At 40.5% G+C, this 21330-nt stretch overlaps 1 pseudogene across 1 annotated transcript; it reads left to right on the top strand.

Moving 5' to 3' along the window:
• The first annotated feature begins 15 nt into the window (after positions 1–15).
• On the top strand, positions 16–21067 carry LOC147824912 (speckle-type POZ protein pseudogene; annotated as a pseudogene). The gene is made up of 3 exons (XR_015441797.1): positions 16–256; positions 16516–16621; positions 19371–21067. The product of XR_015441797.1 is annotated as a speckle-type POZ protein pseudogene (transcript).
• The last annotated feature ends 263 nt before the right edge of the window (positions 21068–21330 follow it).

The raw sequence follows: 21330 nt of genomic DNA, 5'->3' as shown, positions 1-21330 counted from the left end.
TGGATAGAGCTCAACTGTTAGATTGTAAGCCACGGACTTCTGGATGAGGCTCTTTCCCACGACGGCAACCTCGCCTCGACTAACAGTAATTGGATTTAAGTATTTACTCCAGGCTTTCCAGAGCTGCCCCTGTTTTCTTAATGGACTTAGTGTGCTCTTTCTGAGAATGGGGTCACTTTTATGCTCAGAAGGTTCGATGGTCGGTGTCCTATAGAAGAATCAACCCCCTGATCTAAGAAAACATCGTTGAGTGCAGGTCAGGACAGGACAAAATGGAATGGGCAGAGGGTTGGTTGTTTGACAGGTCAATACCTGGGAATCAATCAGCAGGCTTCACAGTCAATATTTGCATACTCTTTCAGTCTATTCATTTTCAGCTAAGACAATGAATATATGTTCCCCCAAGGAATACAATTCTTTTTATTGTGTAAATGAAGAAGTTAGAATTAAATGATAGCAATATTCTGCAAAAGGGTAAAGATGAAAGAAAAGCAAACATCCCAACTCCCTTAGACAAGCTTCATACTTCACCCAGGGTTGACCACCTATAATTTTGAGTTCCTACAAAGCAAATATAAAAGTTAAATGACACAGTACTCTTTTCCATGCTGATAAAATGATTTTTATCTTTATCAGTCCCCAGTTTCTTGGGTTTTTTTCTTTTGAGTTCCGGGGATAGAGCTCAGGACCTTGCACTTGAGAGGCAGGCGGGCGCCATGCCACTGAGCTAAATCCACGGGCCTGTAGTCCCTACTTTTTTTTTTTTTTTTCGAGGAGCTACAGTCCCAAAACCATAGACAAAAATTGCATACAGGAGAGAAAAAGAGTATTTAAGAGACAGTTCAAGAGGTCATCAAAGGCAATCCATAGTATCGGCACAGTGTGATGGCAAGTTTAACCTCAGAGTCAGCCCAGAGCAATATACGTCCAAATGCAATTCTATTCCCCTCTTCCCATGTCTTCTCCAAAAGTGGGCATGAGTTTCAACATGGTCATGACTCTTCATTTACTTCTTATACCTGATTGCTTTCAAAGCTAATCCATTAAGGAGTGTTATATTCTTTGAACAGTATACCTTGGCCTTATCATTTTTTTTTAACCTTTATCCAACACTTCAGTCTTTAGTGTAGTTTTGTACTCACTGAGCTTCTCCTCTGGCAAAATCAACAAACCCATGAGATTTTCTGGGACATTTTTCACTTATGTGGCTCTTCTGCATGTTTAGGCTTGGTTTTAAATATGTATGCTGAATATCAAAATTATCCCTCCAACAACAGTGTTAAAGTTTGAAGCCTGCATCCAATGCCCTGTAATCATACACACAGAAAGTGAGTACTTCCAACATGCAGGACCTTGTTTGCACATTAGATTCCAGAACCAGCCTATGGACCTTTTGAGGTACATTCTGATTAGCCCTGGTTTTCTTGATGAAGCAGCTAAAGGTGGAGAAATTAAATAATGTCCCAAGTCCTCATAGCTAGTGGTAGACTGAAATGTATGTTTGTCTCCAAATAGGGTATTCAATCTTTGCAGTGGGCTGTCTACTCCACATGGAGATTTACTTCTTTAATATATTATCCCTCCCTAAATGATTTTTGTGCACTCAACTTCAACCTTCTATCAATCTCACTCCTAAGGTGGTTGCTTTCTTACACATCTTGAATGGGAATAATTGCTTATTTCTTAATTTCTTATTCAGCTCAAGAAAAGGAGTTCTCCAGTCTATTGCCCATTCCTATGTCAGAATTTCACACATAGCAAAATTAATAAAGAAAGAAAATATACTCTACAAATTTTGAGGCTGGAAAGTACAAGAACATGGCACAAGAATCTAGTAAAACCCTTTGTGCTGTGTGAAATATTATTGAATGCCAAGTAACAAGTGGATACTGTTTATATAAGAAGCCTACTTCACTTATAAGTCCCCCACTTTTGTATTAATAACATCACTCCATTTGTTAAAGCAAAATACTCATGTGCCCATCACCTTGTAACTATCCCTTATCTCAACTGTGTATCGCAAAATATTCAGTTCCAAAAATAGGAAGTTTAGAGGGTATATTGAATCTCACACTGGATTACTGATTTGAAATCTGACTTGAGCCAGGAGGAAATGCACAGTACACGGATGTCTACACTTACCCCTGAATCTCCATACCCCTAGACACAGAAGCTTCAGTGCCAGTCTCCATTTTAGTGCTTTATTGTAGGTGGCCTAAGTAGTACCCAATGTTTTGTTATGAATCATATGTATTTATTTAATATAAATGTTTCTCATTACATTATACAAAAAACAACTTTCATGACAATGGTAAAATGGTTGCATGAAAGACAGAGGGTACACTGGGTAGAAATGTTTTACCCATTATCAAAAAGTCTTTGTTAATGAGGACTCTGTAGAGCTTTAAACATTATGAATTGCACTTCCATGGAATGTGAATAGAATTCAATATCATCTTTGTTTATTTTGGCATCTTTATTAAGACTTTAGTAGACATAAAAATTTGTATACAATAATATTTCAGAGCCGGGGATTTAGCTCAGTGGCACCATGCCTGCCTTGCAAGTGCAAGGTTGTGAGTTCAATCCCTGGTACCAAAAAATAAATAAAATAAATAAAAATAAGGGCTGGGGATTTAGCTCAGTGGTTCTGCCCCCTGCCTTGCAAGTGCAAGGTCCCGAGTTCAATCCCCGGTACAAAAAAAAAAAAAAAATTTCAGGAGTTGTAGAGCCTATTTGGGAAGACAAGGACTGGACTCAATTCTATGACCTTTAACATGCCTCTCAGTACTCTTTTAACTGAAGCATTTGTCTGTAATTCTACTCTCCTCTGCCCCCTTTTGATCTTTCTCAGGTCAAGGTCTGATGACTTGAATCTCTCCTCTGTGGTCTGGTATTTCTCTCTTTCTCCATTTATTTACCAGAGAAAAATCATTTGTCATTTGATTTTTTCCATGTCCACAGTTTAATCCCACCTTCATTACAGCCCGTATTATGAAGTACCTTAGTCTATGTTCATCTGCCTTTGCATTTAAATATTGAACAGTAAAGAAATAATCTGGTTTATTTCTATCACCCATGAAAGCTTTTTAAGGTCCTAGCACAGGAACTATTGTAGAATAAATGCTTGAGTGCTGTATCAAATTTATTAGGAATGCACAATATTGGGGAGAAAAATGGTTGCACTTGATAGAACAATGACACAGTGCATGCTACATGGCCTGTATGCAACCTTCCTAAATGTGTTCACATCCTGAATATTCTACAATGTGAAAACTGAGGCACAGCAAAAATGTCACTGTCCAAATGGACAAAGCTGTCTCCAGATTCATGCTGATGTCCATAGATAAGGAGACTATGGCACATAGTCCAGAAAACCCCCCAAACAGTTCTGCCCAATCAGAGATAATGTCAAGGGGAAGGTGAGGACTGTGTTTTTCTCTTAAGGCATCTGTGCCTAATCATTTTCTTGTAGTGAGTCTCAGTTTTTCCTACTGTTATGTGAGGTTGACCAAATGACCGCTATCAGATATGACATGATATTAGGTCCTTCTTGGGATTTTAAGTATCCAAAGAACCAAACTCCTGCTTTGGTCAGAAAAGAAAAGTGTCACCATTGAGACCTGGGGAAGTTCTTTCTCTAGCCTAATGTCTGTCTCTTTTCATAGAAAGAGAAACCCAGGGAAAGCAACAAGAAATTGATTTTGAAGATGGTGTATAGAGTCTCCATCAATAACAAATCATTGCATTCTGCTTTCCACGGACAAAAAGAATTAGGTGTGTAAGGATCCTCCATGATACTGCCTAATACCCACCTCCACTCCATACCTGAACCTGGGTCCTTGGTGCTTTTGCTGTCTGGTCTCTGTGCTCCTGAATTATTAATAAATTATGAGTTCATAGACCAACTTTTTATTGACCAACAAATTGCATTTCCCTCTCAGGCCTTTGACAGATTTTTGTGGATGTGAGGAAATACATCACACACACACACACACACACACACACACACATATTAGTAATAGGGATTGAACATGGGACCTTGCACTTGCAAGGCAGGTGGCAGAACCACTGAGTTAAATCCCTGGCCCCCTGGGCATATTCTGTTTTGCCTTAAATCCATTAATATAGCAGTAGAGGACTATCTAAAACTTAGAGAAATCACAATGAAATCCCCCTTATTCCACCTAGCATGGCCATCAACCTGAATGGTGCTGAAACATTTTACGAGGCTTCTACAGGCACAAGAAGGATAAAATTTTCAGAGCCTTCCTGCTCCTTCGTGATCTACATTCTGACAATAGTTAATGATGCCTTCTGTTCTGGCCCAGTATACCCACATGCCTTTCGTTCAGATTGCTTTCTCTGGCATCAATGTGGGGTTTTTTAGCATTGCCTAGAAAATTCCTTTGTGTAATTCAAGCTCTTCCAAATAAAATGCCACCTCTTTCATTGAAGTGGTTAGTTTCACTCTCCTTTCTTTCACGTTCTCACAGCATCTTGTCCTGTTTTCCCATAATGTCACCACTGTGAGTTTTATGCTCATTTGTTTTGGAAATATTGTACCTGCTGAGAAACAGTATGAACTAAGAACAAAGCTCCTTTCTGCCTTCAGCTTCTCAGGGCTCAGATTGAGAAATTCTCTTATGCTGAGCATGAAAGTTTGGAACAAAGTGTGATAAAGTAAGCCAGGTGTCCATAGAGGTTCAGTAATGTTGAAAAACCATACCAAAGAGTGAGAGAATGTGTCTGGAATGGTAATGTTTAAATGAGACCTGAAGCATGTGTATTTATGATTCGTGTGAAGTAGTGACATGGAGAATTAATTTCCAGATAGACGAGAAAGCATGTGAATTTTTGGATACATGCAGATGGAACTGTCATGATGCTACACATTCAGGGTTATTAGAGTATTATCCCTGAAAGCACGGTCATACACATCTTCACGTTACTGTGGATGGTCTTCTTGGGTTCTTCTGTAACCACTCCTACAAGTGAAATTGGTAATTAATAAAGGAGGGCTCCATCAGCTTTCAAAATAGTGTGTAACATGACTCCAGGGGTCTGTACCGATGGGTTTCTTTTTTAAGCATGTGTCCATGGCCAGATGCCTGTTGGAATTGTTCGTTCTGCCTGCATGGAGGAGAATGGAGATACATAAGGACTTCAGACTGTAAGCTCTGCATGCCCAGTAGTTTCCTCTTCACAGGTTGGAATTTTCCACCTTTCAACACTAATATTCCTGGAAGGAAAATATTATGTGGAGTCATGTGATAATCTTGTTTACAATTGGTTGGCTAGAGAGATGTACAGGATATTTGTAAAGCACACTTCTAGGTATGTCTGGTTGAGTCATGGTAGTGTGACCTGATGGACCAAATCTGGCTCCTGGACCCGCCTCTGAGGCTCCTTCCCTGCTCTCTGGTTCCTGGCTTTCATAAAGTAGTTACTCTTTTTCTCCAATTGTGTTTACCATGATGTTTCTGCATTGGAAGAAGTCAAACCCAGACTGCAATCTCTGAAACTATTGGACATTCTTGTTATTGTTGTGTTTGCAGGACTGGAGACCAAAGGACAGGCCTTGCCTATGCTAGGCAAGCGCTGTATTATTGAGCACCGGCGCCCCCCCCCCAGCCCCCGCCCCCCGGTCGCATATTTGTGTTGAGGTTTGGGGATATTCTGGGTTTGGTTGTGCTTTCAAAAGAGGGTCTCATTATATAGTCCAGGCTAGCCTCCAACTCACTCTCCTCCTGCTTCAGCCCCCACAATTGCTGGGATTGCAGGCTTGCGCCACCACATCCAGCTTTTGAGTTTCATGCAGATGTCAATTTTTTTTCCTGTCAACTCATGTGTGGCGCTCATTAAGAGATATGTGAAACTCTCGCTCCACCTAGAGCCTAAATCTGTCAACGCGGCAGTGGTTCCTCCCTTCCAGCCTTCTAGGCGTGGCTGAGACACAGCAGGCACTGTGTAAGGGAGCTGACGCAGCAGCGCAGCCCAGTGGCGCCATCAGATGGTGCAGGCAGGAAACCCTTGTAAGTCTTGCAAAGTGGGAGGGAACAGAAGTTTTCGAGGTGGCTGTGGTTTCTTTCTCTCCACGGTAGCGTGGACGCAAGCATAGCGTGCTGTGGTGGACTTTTCAGAGAGGTGATGCCCTCCACGCTTTTGCCAAAGAGCTCATCCTGAGCAAAATCAAGGAGTTAACTCCAAAGTCGGGCAAAATTTGCTCTCTGCCTGCAACCTTTAGTCCTTGGCTGGCAAGAAGGGGTCAGTCAAGCTAGAGTTTCGTACTGGCTAATGAGCATATTTTTCTGTGCTTGTTTCTTGTCTTTAGATTCTCTTCATTTTTTAATGGTAGGTCTTATATCTTATATCCTAATTAAAGTAATTTATTATTTCTAGACGCTCTCTTGGCAGATCTATGGGATTGTTTACATTATCAGGTTGGTGATAGGCTGTTTTATTTGTTCCTTTTCAGTTTGGTTTTCTTATTGCACTGGCCAAAATCTCCAGTGCAGTATTGAGTAGAAGTGGTAAGAGCAGATTTCCTTGCATTCTTGTCTTAGGGAGAAAACTTTCCATCTTTTACCATTGGGTAATATTGGTTGTAGGGATTTTGGTAGATGCCCTTTATCAGGTTATGGATGTTTCCCCCTTTTTTTGTATTTGATGATTTTTCATCATGAATGCTATCAGATTTTTCCCAATGCTATTTCTGCATCCCTTAAGACAATTATCTGTTTCTTCTTTAGATTCGTTGAAATGCCATGGAGTGTGTGGTGCATGTAGGGTTCCTACTGCAGATTGTAAAAAGAATTTATCAATAATATAATATAGGAAAATATAGGAAATATTATAAATAATATAGGAAAAGAATCAAGACACAGCAAGAGAGCAGGAGAAGAGTCTGAGAGAGAGGACCGCACCCTGAGGGTGAAATGCTGAGATTTTTATATTTGATTTTAATGTGATGAGGGGATCTTTTAGCATCATCTATCCCAGGAATGCTTGCATCAGGTCACAGTGGTCCATCCATCTCAGTCCTAAGGATAGCAGGCACTGTTTGAAGACCGACATAATATTTTTGTATGACAGGGTCCTTGCCGTTGGCGTTGCTAGAAGCAGTCCTCTGTAAAACTGACAAATATGTAAAGATTGACTAGTTAGTGGTCAAGAGGATCAGAATAACATATATAAATATATTATATTGGGATGAGGAGAGATGGGATTAAGATGGGTTAGGCAATTAGATCACTAGGAGAGTATGCATAGTTTTTATGTGTAGCTTACCAGGTAGAAATTTGTTTCTACGACTAGCTCACCCCTCAGCCACGTGCAGTGTAGCTCTAAAGAAACACTGGTAAAATAACCATGATTCTCCACAGCATGGTGAACTCCATTGATTAGTTTTCAAATGCTGATCTACCTGATATTGTTAGGATAATTCCCACTTGGTCATTGTGTATTCTTTTTTATATTGCTAGATTCAATTTATTACATTTTTAAGAGTTTTCACATCTATTTTTCTGACGGATATTGGTCTGTAGTTTAAATTTTCTGGGAACTTTTTGTCTTTTTTAAAAATCAAGATCTTGATGTGCAGTTCAGGCTGGATTTGAGTTCACTATGTAGCTCAAGCTGTTCTCAAACTCAGAATAATCCTCCTGCCTCAGCCTTTCAAGTGCTGAGATAACAGGCCTGTGCCCCCACAACCAGATATTTGTCTTAATTTTTTAAAACCGAGTAATATTTTTTTAAAAAACACTAAGTAATATTAGGATGAGTTGGAAACTATTTCCTCCTCTTAAACATTTTATAAGACTTTGTGTAAAACTGGTATCATTCCTTCCTTAAATGTTTGGTAAAATTCACTAGTGAAAGCATTTGAACTTGAAGTTAATGGGGAGGTTTACCTTGTTTAATTTATTTAATAGGTATGTTGCTTTTTAGCATATCAATTTCTTATGTGATCTTTGGTAGTTTTTTTCTTTCAGGAAATATATTCATTTTATCAAAGTTACTGAATTTATTGGGCTTAAATTGTTTATAATCTTCCCTCATCCCCTTGGCTTTTTAAAGTCTGTAGAGTCTTTGTGACATCTCAGTTGTCAGTTTTAAAACATATTCCTTTGTTGGCATGGAAAATACTTTCTTTGAATCCACTTAATTTCATTCAAATTTGTTTTGTGGCTCAGATTATGCATCTGTCTTTGGAAATATTCTTTCTAAGTATTCAGTTGGAGAAGAGGAAAGGGATGAGTGGAGGGAGGAAAAGAGGGTGAAATTAATCAAAGTATACACTAATAAAAAAACATATTCTTCAACGTGTATTTGAACCTAGTTGATATTCTGTTGTTGTGGAGTGACTTGTAAAATTTTCTTTTTTTCTATTAAATTATTATTTTTTTTTAAGCATTCATATGGGGACATTTATAGACTGTGCCCATTCTTTTTTTTTTCTCCATTAACTGTATTGGTACATTTTAGGTATAAAATACTGTTACAGTCATCACTGGGATCTTGTACCATTACATGAGTCTCTTGGTTCTTTTTTTTTTTCCTCTTCCCTTGCCCTCCCTTCACCCCCTCCACCCTTCCCTATTTGCAAAGACCTTGTTTCCATTTTTTTCCTCTTCTCATATTTTTTTGCTTTCCCTTTTTTCCCTTCCCCTACCCCTCCCAATTCCCCTGCTCTTTTAGACCTTTTCTTCCTGTTACACAATATCAGTTATACATTTTTAAAATTACAATATTAAGATCTAGGAGACATTACCATAGATTTTGCAGAATTTAAAAGGCTATAGAAAGCATATTACAAAAATCTTTTTTGAAATAAATTTGACAACTTCTAAGAAGTAACTTAGAAGACAAATTAATGAAACTAACTCTGGAGGAAATATAAAATTTGAATGGCACCTATTAAAGAAAGTATATTCCTAGCTTGAAAACCTACCTATATGACAAGAGCAGGCTCATAAACATTTTAACTGATAAATTATATCAAACATTTAAAGCAGAAAAAAGAAGGAATACTTCTCCCCTCATTTTAGGAACTCAACATTGTGCTAATCCTAAAACTGGATAAAGATAATAGAAGAAAAAAGTATGAACATAGATAGAAATTTGTTTAACAAAACAAACTCTTAGAAGTCAGATCTGGCAGTATGTAGAAAGTGGTTTTATTTTATTTTTTTTATTTTTATTTTTTTTTGGTACCAGGGATCGAACTCGGGTCCTTGCACTTGTGCAGCAGGCAGCGAAACCACTGAGCTAAATCCCCAGCCCCTTTAAAGTAAACTGCTTTTTTTTTTTTTTTTTTTTGGTACTGGGGATCGAACTCGGGACCTTGTGCTTGTCAGGCAGGCGACAGAACCACTGAGCTAAATCCCTGGCCTCCTTTTTCTATTAAATTAAAAGAGGAACCAGGTGTGGTGGCACATGCCTATAATCACAGCAATTGGGAGACTGAGGCAGGAGGATTGAGGCCAGCCGGGGATATGTAGTGAGTTCAGTGCCACCCTGAACTACATAACAAGACCCTGCCTCCAAAACAAAACAAAACAAAAAACAAAAAAGAGGGATATTGAAATCTCTTACTATAATTGTGTATTTTTCCATTTTATTTCTATCAGGGTCTCTCTCTCTCTCTCTCTCCTGCTTCTTCTTTTCAGGTGCATAATGTCTAGGGATGTTATGAGCTTATGGTGAATGGACACTTTTCTCATGAAATGACGTGTTTCTACTAAGATAGTCTTTGCTCAAAAATCTGCTTTGCCTTTTTCTAATATTATCACTCCAGCTGCCCTGATTAGTGTTAGTGTTGCATCAGGCAGGTGGTCTTTGAGGGGCTAGGGGCCTTCAATGACCTCCTCTCTCCCCCGACCCCAGGTATTTCTGGATGCCTCACCTCCACTCTGGTGAAGAATAGGGAAGTGAGTCAGAGCCAAATGCACCCAGCAGAGAATGAAGAACTCAGCCTCCCCAAAGCAGAGGTTGGAAGTGAAAGTAATGTGAGGCAAAAGTTTATTTATAAGGTTGTGAATGCAAGGAACAGCTGCCAGACAGGATGCAAATTTCCCAAAGGTCAGAGGACCACAGTATTCATAATTATAGGGGTATGCTGTTTTCTAAAAATAACTGTTTCACTGATTGTACAGCAATCAGGGTCTTAGCCTTTGTTTCTGGGTTGAGGAAAGGTCAGGGGGATAAGGGGCACATAGTGAGTACATGTAATAATTACACAAAAGCTAGCTTCCTCAAGTACATAGCATACAAAAAGCTTGTGGTAAGTACATAACCATCAGCCACCCAGGTCATGTCCTCTACCATCCCTACCTACGCTCCCTTCTAATTGTCCCTACATAAGCATCTACTCTTTTAGCTAAATTTGTGCTTTCATAATCAAGTGGATTCTCTGTTTACTTAAGTATAGAAAGAATCATGGAAATACAACAGTATTAAGCAAAGACTACAATAAAAAATATTCATGGCACAAACAATTATGACAAATCTAGTAGGTATTCCTTGTTTAACAACAGAGTTATGGTCCTGTGACTAGGTCATTAATTGAATTGGTTGCTAAATGAGGACTTGTATAGAGTATGTATATTTCAATATTCAGAACAAAGACATAGTCAAAGGAAACTGGATAACTTTGCTTTTATTTGCATAACTTTGACATCCAGAACTGTAATGTAAAACAGAACATAAAGCTACACTACTGTACTGTACAGCACACTCAGCAAAAAGTACCACACTGTATAAACAAGGTGCACTGTCCAAAAAAAGACACTGAGGCTCTATAAACAAGGTGTACAGAACTGTATTTTTAAAAGACAGTTGTAAATCCAAGTGGTGAGTCATAAGCCTGAACAGCACCCCTCAGTTGCGGGTCTCAATAGTCATTAAACAGGTAGATCATTGAAAGAGGAATATCTGTAGTGCATACTAAAGTGGGTAGATGTTTGAAGAGAAATGGGTGACTTATGTAGTCTCAAAGAAGCTCCCAATGATACCTATTAATTCCAAAGGAGAAAATAGTAACTGTATTGCAGAACCCTGTGAAACACCACCATAAACAAGATATCAATAGTGATAGCACCAGTAATAGAAGTTAGTGACGCTATGTATGTCTTCACACAGCATGTGGGGGAGGGCACTTTATCTCTGGGATGTCCTTGCCAAAATGTATAACCCTACTGTAATAAGAGAAAACTGGACAGACCAAAGGGGATGCTCTATCAAAAGATAAAGAAAGACCAAAGAAAAGTTAGACTACGGGAGGCTTAGAGGCCATGACAAGTAGAGATAATGTGGGGTCCCAGATTGGAATCTGGAAAAAAAAAAGGATCATTAGTGGGAAAACAGATGAAATCCAAATGAATCTTCCGTGTAGTAATGTTGTATAAATGTCAGTTTCCTAATTTTAATTTTTTTGTCATAGGTATGGTTAGAAGCTAGGTGAAGGGTTTACAGGAAATTTACACTATTTTTCCAGCATTTGCCTAACTCTAAAATTATTTCAAAGGAAAAGTTTAAGATAAAACTAATACGTAAAGTGTTCTGTGTAGACAGCATAGTTGGATGTTGTGGGGATATTTTTGATCCCCTGTGATAATCTCTGCCTTTTAATTGACTGGTAACATGGTTTTATTTATTTATTTAGCAAATTAATTTTATTGGTACATTTTAGGTATACAATATAATGACATTCATCATTGGAAATCTGCACCTTTGCATAATCTCTCTTGGTTCTTATTTTTCCCCCTCCCCCTGCCCTCCCTTCAACCCCTCCATCCCTCCCTATTTACAAAGACTTTGTTTCCATTGTTTCATTTTCTCATATTAATTCCATTCCCTTCTTTCCTTTCCCCTACCCCTACCCCTCCCATTTCCCCTTCCCCTTTGCCCCTTTTCTTTCTATTTCATATTATCTTTATATCCTATAGTCCTTATTTGCACTTTCAGTTTCTCACACTGGAGAAATTATTCGGCATTTACACGTGTGTCATATTTATTTCACTTAAGAGTATTGCCTCAATAACTGTCTCTAATTTCTCATTTTTTATGGCTGAGTAGTACTCCATTTTATTTAAAAAACCACATTTTCTTTATCCACTCTGTAGTTGATGGGCAATTGGGCTGCTTCTAAGTTGTAGGTATTACAAATTGTGCTGCTATGTACATGGGTGCACATATATCACTGCAGTATGATTCTTTTAATTCTTTTGGTAAGATCCCCAGCAGGGGAATAGCTGGGTCAAATGGTACCTCTAGTCCTAGTTCTTTGAGGTATCTCCATACTGATTTCCACAGTGGTTACACCAGTCTACACTCCCACCAGTAGTGGAGCAGTGTTCCTTTTTCCCCACAGCCTACCAGCATTTGTTATTGGTTGATTTCATGATAGCAGCCATTCTTTGTGGGGTGAGGTGGAATCTCGGCTTCACACTCACAGCTTTACACACTGCCCTCTCGGGGACACACTGCCTGGCCTCCCATGCCTTCTGAAATCTGGGTGGAAGCCTTCTGACCCCACAAATCTTGCATTCTGCATGTGCCTTAAACCAGCACCACGTGGATGATGCCAAGGTCTGCTGCCAGGTGAAGCAGTAGCTAATCTCCCTCTCCCTTGGCTGTAGGGGTTCAGTGCCTGGATGGCTGAGCACTTTGAATCCAGTTCTGAGCAACAAATTCTTTGGACCACCACTATTCTGGAACAGGGTGCTCTGGGGCTTTCTTCTCAAAGCAAAATCTTTCACTTCTGCAATTTTGAGGCTGCAAAGGGTGGAGTCCTGTTTCTTGAGATGCCCTCAAGGCATCTTTTCTATTCTCCTGTTCCTACTCAGCAATCAAGATCTACTCTGCTCTATCTTTGCAGTCCACAGTTTTATTGGAGCTTAGTTTCTGGCCAAACTCAAAACATTTTAAATCATTCTGCTGGGCTCTTTGCTTGATTCTCAACATAAATCTGGCTAAAAGCCCTCAGCAGCAGCCATGCCACCACCTCAACATTAGAGTGCTGTGTAATTTTTTCTGCCACATTATAGTCCAGCCCCCTTAATCTCAGTCTCAGGCAAAGTCTCTGGACACGAGCAAAATGCAAACAAACTTTCTGCCGAGGCATAACACACATTGTCTGGAGTCCAACAGCCAATGAATGTAGTCCTTCTTTCCAGCAGAAACTTCCCAAGCCTGGTCTTTACCAGAAGAATTTCTATCAGCATTCTGGTCTTTTGAGAATTTCTAGCAGCATTCTGGTCTTTTGAGCTCTGACCAGAATCTCCCATCAAGTATAGCCTGAGGAATTCCAGCTCTACTTTTCCAGCTGGCATCTCTGAATTGTTTCAAACTCTTCCCACAAGTCAGCTCCAAAGGCTCCTAAACCACATGGCCAGGTATATTTACAGCAATGACCCTACTTCTCTGGTACCAAATTATGGCTTAATTACTTTTCTTGTTGCTGAGACAAAATACTCAACACCCACAAGTTAAGGTAGGAAAGGTTTATTTAGCTGACAGTTTGTAGAGGCTTCAGTCCATAGCTGGCTCCAAGCCAGGGTGGCATGACAGACAGGCACCATCGAGAAGAAACAGTTCATGGTAAGCAGAATATAGCAAGGCAACAAGGGACTGTAACAAACAGCGTGGAGGGGTGAGACCACCTGAGCAGGCTAATGAAAGTAAAGTGGTACAGACTTTATTCACCTTGGCAGAGGTGTACTGACATCAAGCAAGAGGCTGCCAGCCCCAAACAAAAAAAGGTAGGAAGCTTTATAGGGTATTGGAAGAGAGGTCTGGCATGTCTATCCCATGGGGTATCCATAGGGGTCAGAGCAAATATTTGTGGTCGGATCCATGTAGTCATCGAGGCAGATATATGGATATTTTCAGGTGACTTGGCATTGAAAAGTTGCTGTACATTATAGTTACCTCTATGTGGGGAACATCCCATCCTGTGTTCTGTGTTCTATCTGTTCTGAAATGGCATGGCATCGGGTGGAGACATTACCTGCATCAGCTGCCTGTTTTGTTGGGGGTTTTTTGTGTGTATCTTGTCAAACTATAACTTGGAATTAAAGAACATATTCATTAACCATTTCATGACCAGGTCAATCCCAACAGGGACAACCACAGCTCTTTCTACTCCTTATATCTTATCCAGGCTACTTAGGATGGGTAGCACTCACACCCTTAATCCTAGTGCCCTTGATCCTAGCATTGCACCATGAATCAATCCCAGGGTCACATATTCTAGATCCAGCCACCCCTGAAAAAGCTCCACCTGTGACTGCATAAGGCTTTAGGGGGACATCTAAACACAAGCCATAACAGGGTTTGTCCATAGGAAGTGCTCCTCTGTTGCTGGAAGCAGATCCCCTTTTCTTCTTCTAATGTCTGTGGGATCTCCAGTTCTCTTATTTGATTCCTGGTATTGCTAATTTGCGTTTCTCTTACCCCCCCCCCCCATTTAGTTAGATCTTTATCAATTTTACTGATCTTTTTAAAAAGAAGCAACTTTTCTACTCAACTGATTTCCAAAACTGTCACTTACTATCTTTGTTTTGTCTTAGTTATTTTTCTCATTGCTGAGACAAGATACCAAACACCCAAAATTAAAGAAGGAAAAATTTATTGTAGCTCACAGTTTGTAGAGGTTTCAGTTCATAGTTGCCTGGCTCCAAGGCAGAGTGGCATGGCAAAGGAGAGAAAGTACACAGCAGGAAGAAGGCAGCAAGACAGCAAGGCAATAAGCATCAAAGTGGCGAAGCAGCAAGCAGCAAACTTCAACAGCAGCCCTCTTTCTGTTCCTTCTGTTTTATCCAGGCTACATGCCCTTAGGGTGGGTAGCACTCACACCCAGGGTGGTTCCCACTATCCACACCCAGAACTAGGTCAAACCAATCAGTGGACTAATCTAGTAACCACACACCCTTAATCTCAGCATCACACACTTAATCCCAGCATCACACACACTCTAGATTCAGCCACCTCTGAAAAGCTCCACCTATGACAGTATGAGGGTTTTGGGGGACATCTAGATACAAGCCATAATGTTTCCATGATCTAATTTCCTTTTTCTACTACTGGGAGTTGAACCCAGGGCTTTCTCATCAAGCCACAACCCCAGCCCTTTAAAAAATTCTTTATTTTGAGACAGGGTCTCATTGAGTTGTTAAATTGCTCAGTTTAGGTTTAAACTTGGAAGCCTCCTGAGTGCTGAGACTACAGTCACGTGTCACCATGGCTAGCTTTCCCCCTCTAATTTTGTGTGTGTGTGTCACAATCGAACTCAGGACCTTGCGCTTTCGAGTCAGGCAGTGGCACCACTGAGCTAAATCCCCAGACCCCTCTAATTTTTTTTAAAGTGTAATCTTACACATTTTAACCTAGACTTTTCTTCTTTTCTAATGTAAGAGTATAAAGCTATAATGTTCTCTCCTACGCACTTATTTAACTGTATTCTGTAGTTTTTGATATCTTTTTTAAATCTTTGACTTCAAAACATGTTTCAGTTTCCTTTATAATTACCTCTTTGACCTCTGAGTTACTTAGAAGAGCAATGTTTAATTTCAAAATATTTGGGACTTTCACAGCTATTTTTTGTTATCAATTTCTAATTTAATGATGATAACATACTCTGTATGATTTCAATCTAAGTTTATTGAAGTTTGTTTTATGACCCAGAATAAAAATGAGATATTCTGTACACTCAAAAAAGTTGCACTTTTTGGAGCACTCTGTAAATATCAAGTACTTCAGGTTGTTTGATGATGTTATTCCAATCTTCTATACACTAACTGATTCTTTGATCTAGTTTTTCAGTGTTGTAATTATCTACTATAATTGTTGATGTTTCTCATTTCCCTTTCAGTTTTTGCTTCATATATAACAAACCCTTACTCTTAGGACTATTATATCTTCTTAATGTTGTGACCTCTTAATTATCATAAAATGTCTCACTGAGCATTGTGGGATACTCCTGTACTCCCAGCACTCAGGATGCCGAGGCAGGAGGATCACTGCAAGTTGGAACTCAGCCTGGGCTACATAGTGAGTTTAAGATCAGCCTGAACTACCTTGCAAGACCCTGTCTCAAAAATTAACAAAAAGTCCCATACATTTTATAATTAGCACATTTGAACATATGCGATTTCTTATAACAAAACTATAGTAGATAGGTCCATGAGATTTCTCATAACAAACATATAGAGCACACATAGTCTTCAGATTAAAGATAATGTTTTCTAAGAGATAATAAAGTTCTTTTGCAGGGTTAAACATCAGAATATCTCAGATAAATTTCTTATAAACAAACTAGTCAGGACTCAATTTCATGATGACAATGTATAAGATGAGTAAGAAAGGATATTTGTCCTAACCTAGCAAGTGTTAATCTTAGTGTCTTTGAAACGAAAATGGCCTGGGTTATGCTGATTTTTATGACAAGATATAATGCTTAATGCATTGTGTTCTCAGAAGACTTATGTCAATTTTTCTCCATTCTCTCAACAGGTGAATATTTCTTTAACACGATACAATATATTTACCTCAGTTCCCCAAATTAACATCACGCCTACTGGAAAAAATCTAGAGCTATTCTATTAAAGAAAGAAATGAGGTAAGAGTGTTTTCTGTCATTATCATTAAATATCTTTACTGAAAGTACTAGCCAATGCAACTAGATATGGCAAAGTAGAGGTAGAAAACTTGGAAAGAAGTGGGTAAAACTCTCAGTATTTCAATGATATGATACTTTAGCTCTTTAGTTTTAGAAACTAAAGAATTTGGCGGGCCGGGGATCTAGCTCAGTGGTTTTGCCGCCTGCTGCACAAGCACAATACAAGGACTTGAGTTCGATCCCCGGTTCCAAAAAAAAAAAAAAAAAAAAAATAGAGTCTTTGGGCCAGGGATTTAGCTCAGTGGTTTCACTGCCTGCTGCACAAGTGCAAGGACCCAAGTTCGATCCCCGGTACCAAAAAAATAAAAACTTAAAAAAAAAAAAAAAGAATTTGGCAAGTTAGTATGCCAATGAAATAAAATAGTAATATGAAGAAAATGACCCTCTCACTTATAAACAATCTACCATGGATAATAAATCCATTCAGATTAGCCAGTTATAGGCCACTGCTGAAAGACAGCCTGGATATGGTGAACTGGATCCTGATGCTACTGAGTGCATCTCTCAGAGTGGACATTTTCAGACTTCAAATACTCCTTACAGATAGCCTTGTGGTCAGACCTCCTCTTTCTACCACCTAACCCTGCCCTGCTTCCATAGAAATTCAGAAGTAGAGTAGCTGGACATGGTGGCCATACCTATAATCCCAGCACTCCAGAGGCTGAGGCAGGATGATTACTGTGAATTCAAGGCCAGCCTGGACTACATAGCAAGACCTTGATTAAAAAATACTACATAAGTAGATAGATAGATAGATAAATAAGAAATTCAGAAGTAGCAAAACAGACCCTTTCTTTAAATATATAGAAAAGACAGGTGGTGTGATATTTAACTGATTCTATCAATTTGAGTCTAGACACCTAACTAAATTGGATCAGCGCAGGGTGGGAAGACCCACCCTAGGGTGGATTGTTGTGGGTGGGAAGACCCACCCTAGGGTGGATTGTTGCCTGAAAGGTATAAAAGGGAAGCCAAGAAGGAAGAGTTGCTTCTGTTTCTTTCGAGGAGATTCAGTCTTAACCTGTATCTTGGACATATCTCCTGACTTCCAGCACAGACCATTTCTCCTCCTGATGCTCACACGGGATGCAGCATTGAGCGCCAGGCTTTCAAGTGGGTCTTTTGGGTCTCCAGTGTGCTGACGGCCCTTTTGCACTAACCCACATTTGACCCTTTGGGCAGCCACTATAAGTCAATCTTGTAAATTCTTATATATTTGTATATTTTGCATTAAATCTGTTTCTCTAGTAAGCACTGACTGATGTAGGTAGGGATGTTTCAGGTAGGGTACTTTGGGGTACAAGAAACAGAATCCCTGATTTAGGCTGACTTAGCAAAGATAAAAATAGTTATTGAGCCCTTGCACGAGCAGCACTATTTTAGCTTACTTAATCTTTATGATATTTCTATTAGAAAATAATAAGGACAACTATTAGAAATCCCTATGAGATGTTCAGATAGATGGTGAGCTCCAGGAATGATGTCACCAAGGACATCTTTCTGTCACTTTTAGCTGTCTTCAACTAAGACAAGCTTCCTTTTCCCTTAGCTATAGTTCTTTGGCTGCTGTTCTTCACTGCATGGTGACAGACCTGTGTCAGTGAGGGCAAGGGCCCAAATCAAGAAATCTTCTAGAAGGCTTGCTGTGAATGCTGAGTATGCAAATAAGGGACCCAGATCCCTCCCTTCCCAACTTTAGTTGCTCCCTGGTCCCCTGTTCTGGCCTCAAAAAAATGCAGCAGTATTCACTGAAGAGGCTGGAGTGGGGAAGAGGACCTACCAGTCCTGGTTGCATTCTTATTGGAGTGGAGAATGGTGTTTTGATAGCTCCAGAGGACACTGGAAAAAACTGTCCCAATCCATTGTGGTGCAAGGGGGAGCAAAGGGCAGAAAGGCGGAGGGACAGACAGTTGCTGGATAAGTCACAACCTCCTATGGTCAGAGCAGGGACAAAAGAGAGACAGTCACTTTGGGTCAGATCCTCAGCAAAGCCTCTACCCTTTCATGCTCCAAGCTCCTTGTAGGGGAAAATATGCTGCTATAGGCTGAAGATGGAGCTGGAAAAATGAGCTTAGTAAGACCCATATCACAAGGGTCTCAATAATTTTTCAGTGGGCACCATTTCTCTGAAGGATACTCTAGTTACATGTGTCACAGCCTTGGACTGCTTTGGAATCTTAATGGCAATGGGCAGGTATTGTTAGAAAACCTGGTGACCGAGCCAGGCAGGGTGGCACATTTCTCTAATCCCAACATTCTTGGAGGTTTAGGCAGGAGGACTGCAAGTTTCAGCTGAACCTAAGCAGTCTAGTGAGTTAGTGGGGCTCTATCTCTAAAAAAAAAAGACTGGAGTCAGTGTGAAGGCCCAGAGTTCAGTCTCCAGTATCAGCAAAAAGCAAAACAAAATCCACTGTAGTTTAACATCACCAAAAAGATTTTCCTTTTTTTTGTTTTGGAGACAGGGTCTTGCTGTGTAGTTGAGCCTAGCCTTGAACTTACAGCACCTCCTGCCTCAGCCTCCTGAGTGCAGAGATTACAGGCATGCACCACCATGCTTGGGAAAAAGGAAACTTTTTAAAGGAGATATTTCTCCCAGTGATTGACAAATTACTCAGATGCTTCTGATATACTAGCAAGTCTTGGTAAAGCAAGTTCTAAATAATTCTTTTTTAAAAAATCTACAAATTAGGCTGTCTGCCTCCTGACTGCGATGCCACCCTTCCTGTCTTGGAGCTGCTAACTGGACTGAAATCTCTACAAATTGGTGACGAAAGAACAGAAATCTTTGTCGTGTGATTTTGGAGACCCTGTTTAACTTGCAAACTGGCGATGTCAAGATTTCCAAGCACTCCACCTCCGGCAGAAATGTCAAATGGCCCTGTAGCTGAGACCTGGTGCAATACACAGATCAAAGTAGTGAAATTCTCCTACCTCTGGACCATTGATAACATTAGCTTTTGCCTAGATGAAATGAGTGGAAACATTCATAGTTCAACCTTTTCATCTGGAGCTAATGATGAACTGAAATGGCGTTTAGGAGTAAACCCGAAATCGCTCCATGAAGAAGGCAAGGATTATCTATCCTTTTACTTGTTACTGCTCAGGTGTCCAAAGAGGGAAGTTTGGGTAAAATTCAAATTCTCCATTCTGAATGCCAAGGGAGAGGAAATCGAAGGTATGGAGAGTCGACGAGCTTGTAGATTTGTGCAAGGCAAAGGCTGGGGATTCAGAAGATTCATCGGTAGAGATATTCTTTGGAGTAAGGCCAAAGAGCTTCTCCCTGATGACAGGCTTACCCTCTTCTGCGAGATGAACATGGTACAAGATTCTGTCAACATTTCTGGCCAGAATACCATGAATGTGGTAAAGGTTCCTAAGTGCCGGTTGGCAGATGAGCTAGGAGGGCTGTGGGAGAATTCCCGGCTCACAGACTGCTGCTTGTGTGTGGCTGGCCAGGAATTTCAGGCTCACAAAGCAATCTTAGCAGCCCGTTCTCCAGTTTTTAATGCCATGTTTGAACGTGAAATGGAGAAGAGCAAAAAGAATCGAGTTGAGATCAGTGATGTGGAGCCTGAAGTTTTTAAGGAAATGATGCGGTTCATTTACACTGAGAAGGCACCAAATCTTGACAGAATGGCACACGATCTGCTGGCAGCTGCTGACAAGTATGCCCTGGAGCGCCTGAAGGTCATGTGTGAGGACTCGCTCTGCAGCAACCTCTCTGTGGAGAATGCCTCGGAGATCCTCATCCTGGCTGACCTCCACAGTGCAGATCACTTGAAAACCCAGGCAGTGGATTTCATCACCTATCATGTTTCCGACATCCTGGAGACCTCCGGGTGGAAGTCCCTCGTGGCGTCACACCCTCACTTGGTGGCCGAAGCCTATCACTTTCTGGCTTCAGTGAAGTGTCCTTTCCTGGGGCCCCCATGCAAGCGCCTGAAGCAGTCCTAAGATCCCACCTGTCCTAAGACTCCATTTATTTTCCCAAAGTGGCAGCCACTGTTGGTCCTACTGAACACTGGGTAGACAGGGCAATCTGAAGCTTTCACTTGGCTGTGGGGAAAGACTGCATTGTGGCCCTGTAGGGATAGATGGGACCCCCTTGGTAAAGCCAGAAAAAAGACACTGGCCTTTAGAATTTAGGAGAAGAGTAACTTCTTCAATGTCCTGAGAATGTAATTTATAGGCAATCAGCCATCTTGCTTTTGTGACATTGTCCACCCTAATTGTTGCAATATTGAACCCAAACCCCGGGCAGGGAGAGAGACCAACCAATGGGGTGGGACTGCCCTCAGACGGAGGGACCACAATCGCAACCCCATATATATAGGACCCCTGGCCTTCCTCAATGGTCACTGAGCCCATTTCTCCAGTGGCTTTGTATCTCTCCCTCTCTTTTTTTTTCTGTAAATAAACTTTACTCTTGCTTTGCACTCTTGTCTGACTCCTCTTCCTCTTTCTATGTTGGAGAGAGAGACAAGCCTGGGAAAATTTGAGGGTGGGCTGGAGACCCAGACCCACCCAGAGATGCCACATCCCAGACTTTAAAATGGCACTATGTGGGCCGGGGATTAATCTCAGTGGTTCTGGCACCTGCCGCGCAAGCGCAAGGTCCCGAGTTCGATCCCTGGTACCAAAGTCAAAAC

The sequence above is a fragment of the Heterocephalus glaber genome, unplaced genomic scaffold (genome assembly GCF_053883595.1).
Source record: "Heterocephalus glaber isolate CG9 unplaced genomic scaffold, H.glaber_assembly_v1.0 deba00001531, whole genome shotgun sequence".
NCBI classification, from domain to species: domain Eukaryota; kingdom Metazoa; phylum Chordata; class Mammalia; order Rodentia; family Bathyergidae; genus Heterocephalus; species Heterocephalus glaber.
Note: the sequence above shows the minus strand (reverse complement) of the source record. Positions and strands in the feature narration are given on the sequence as shown.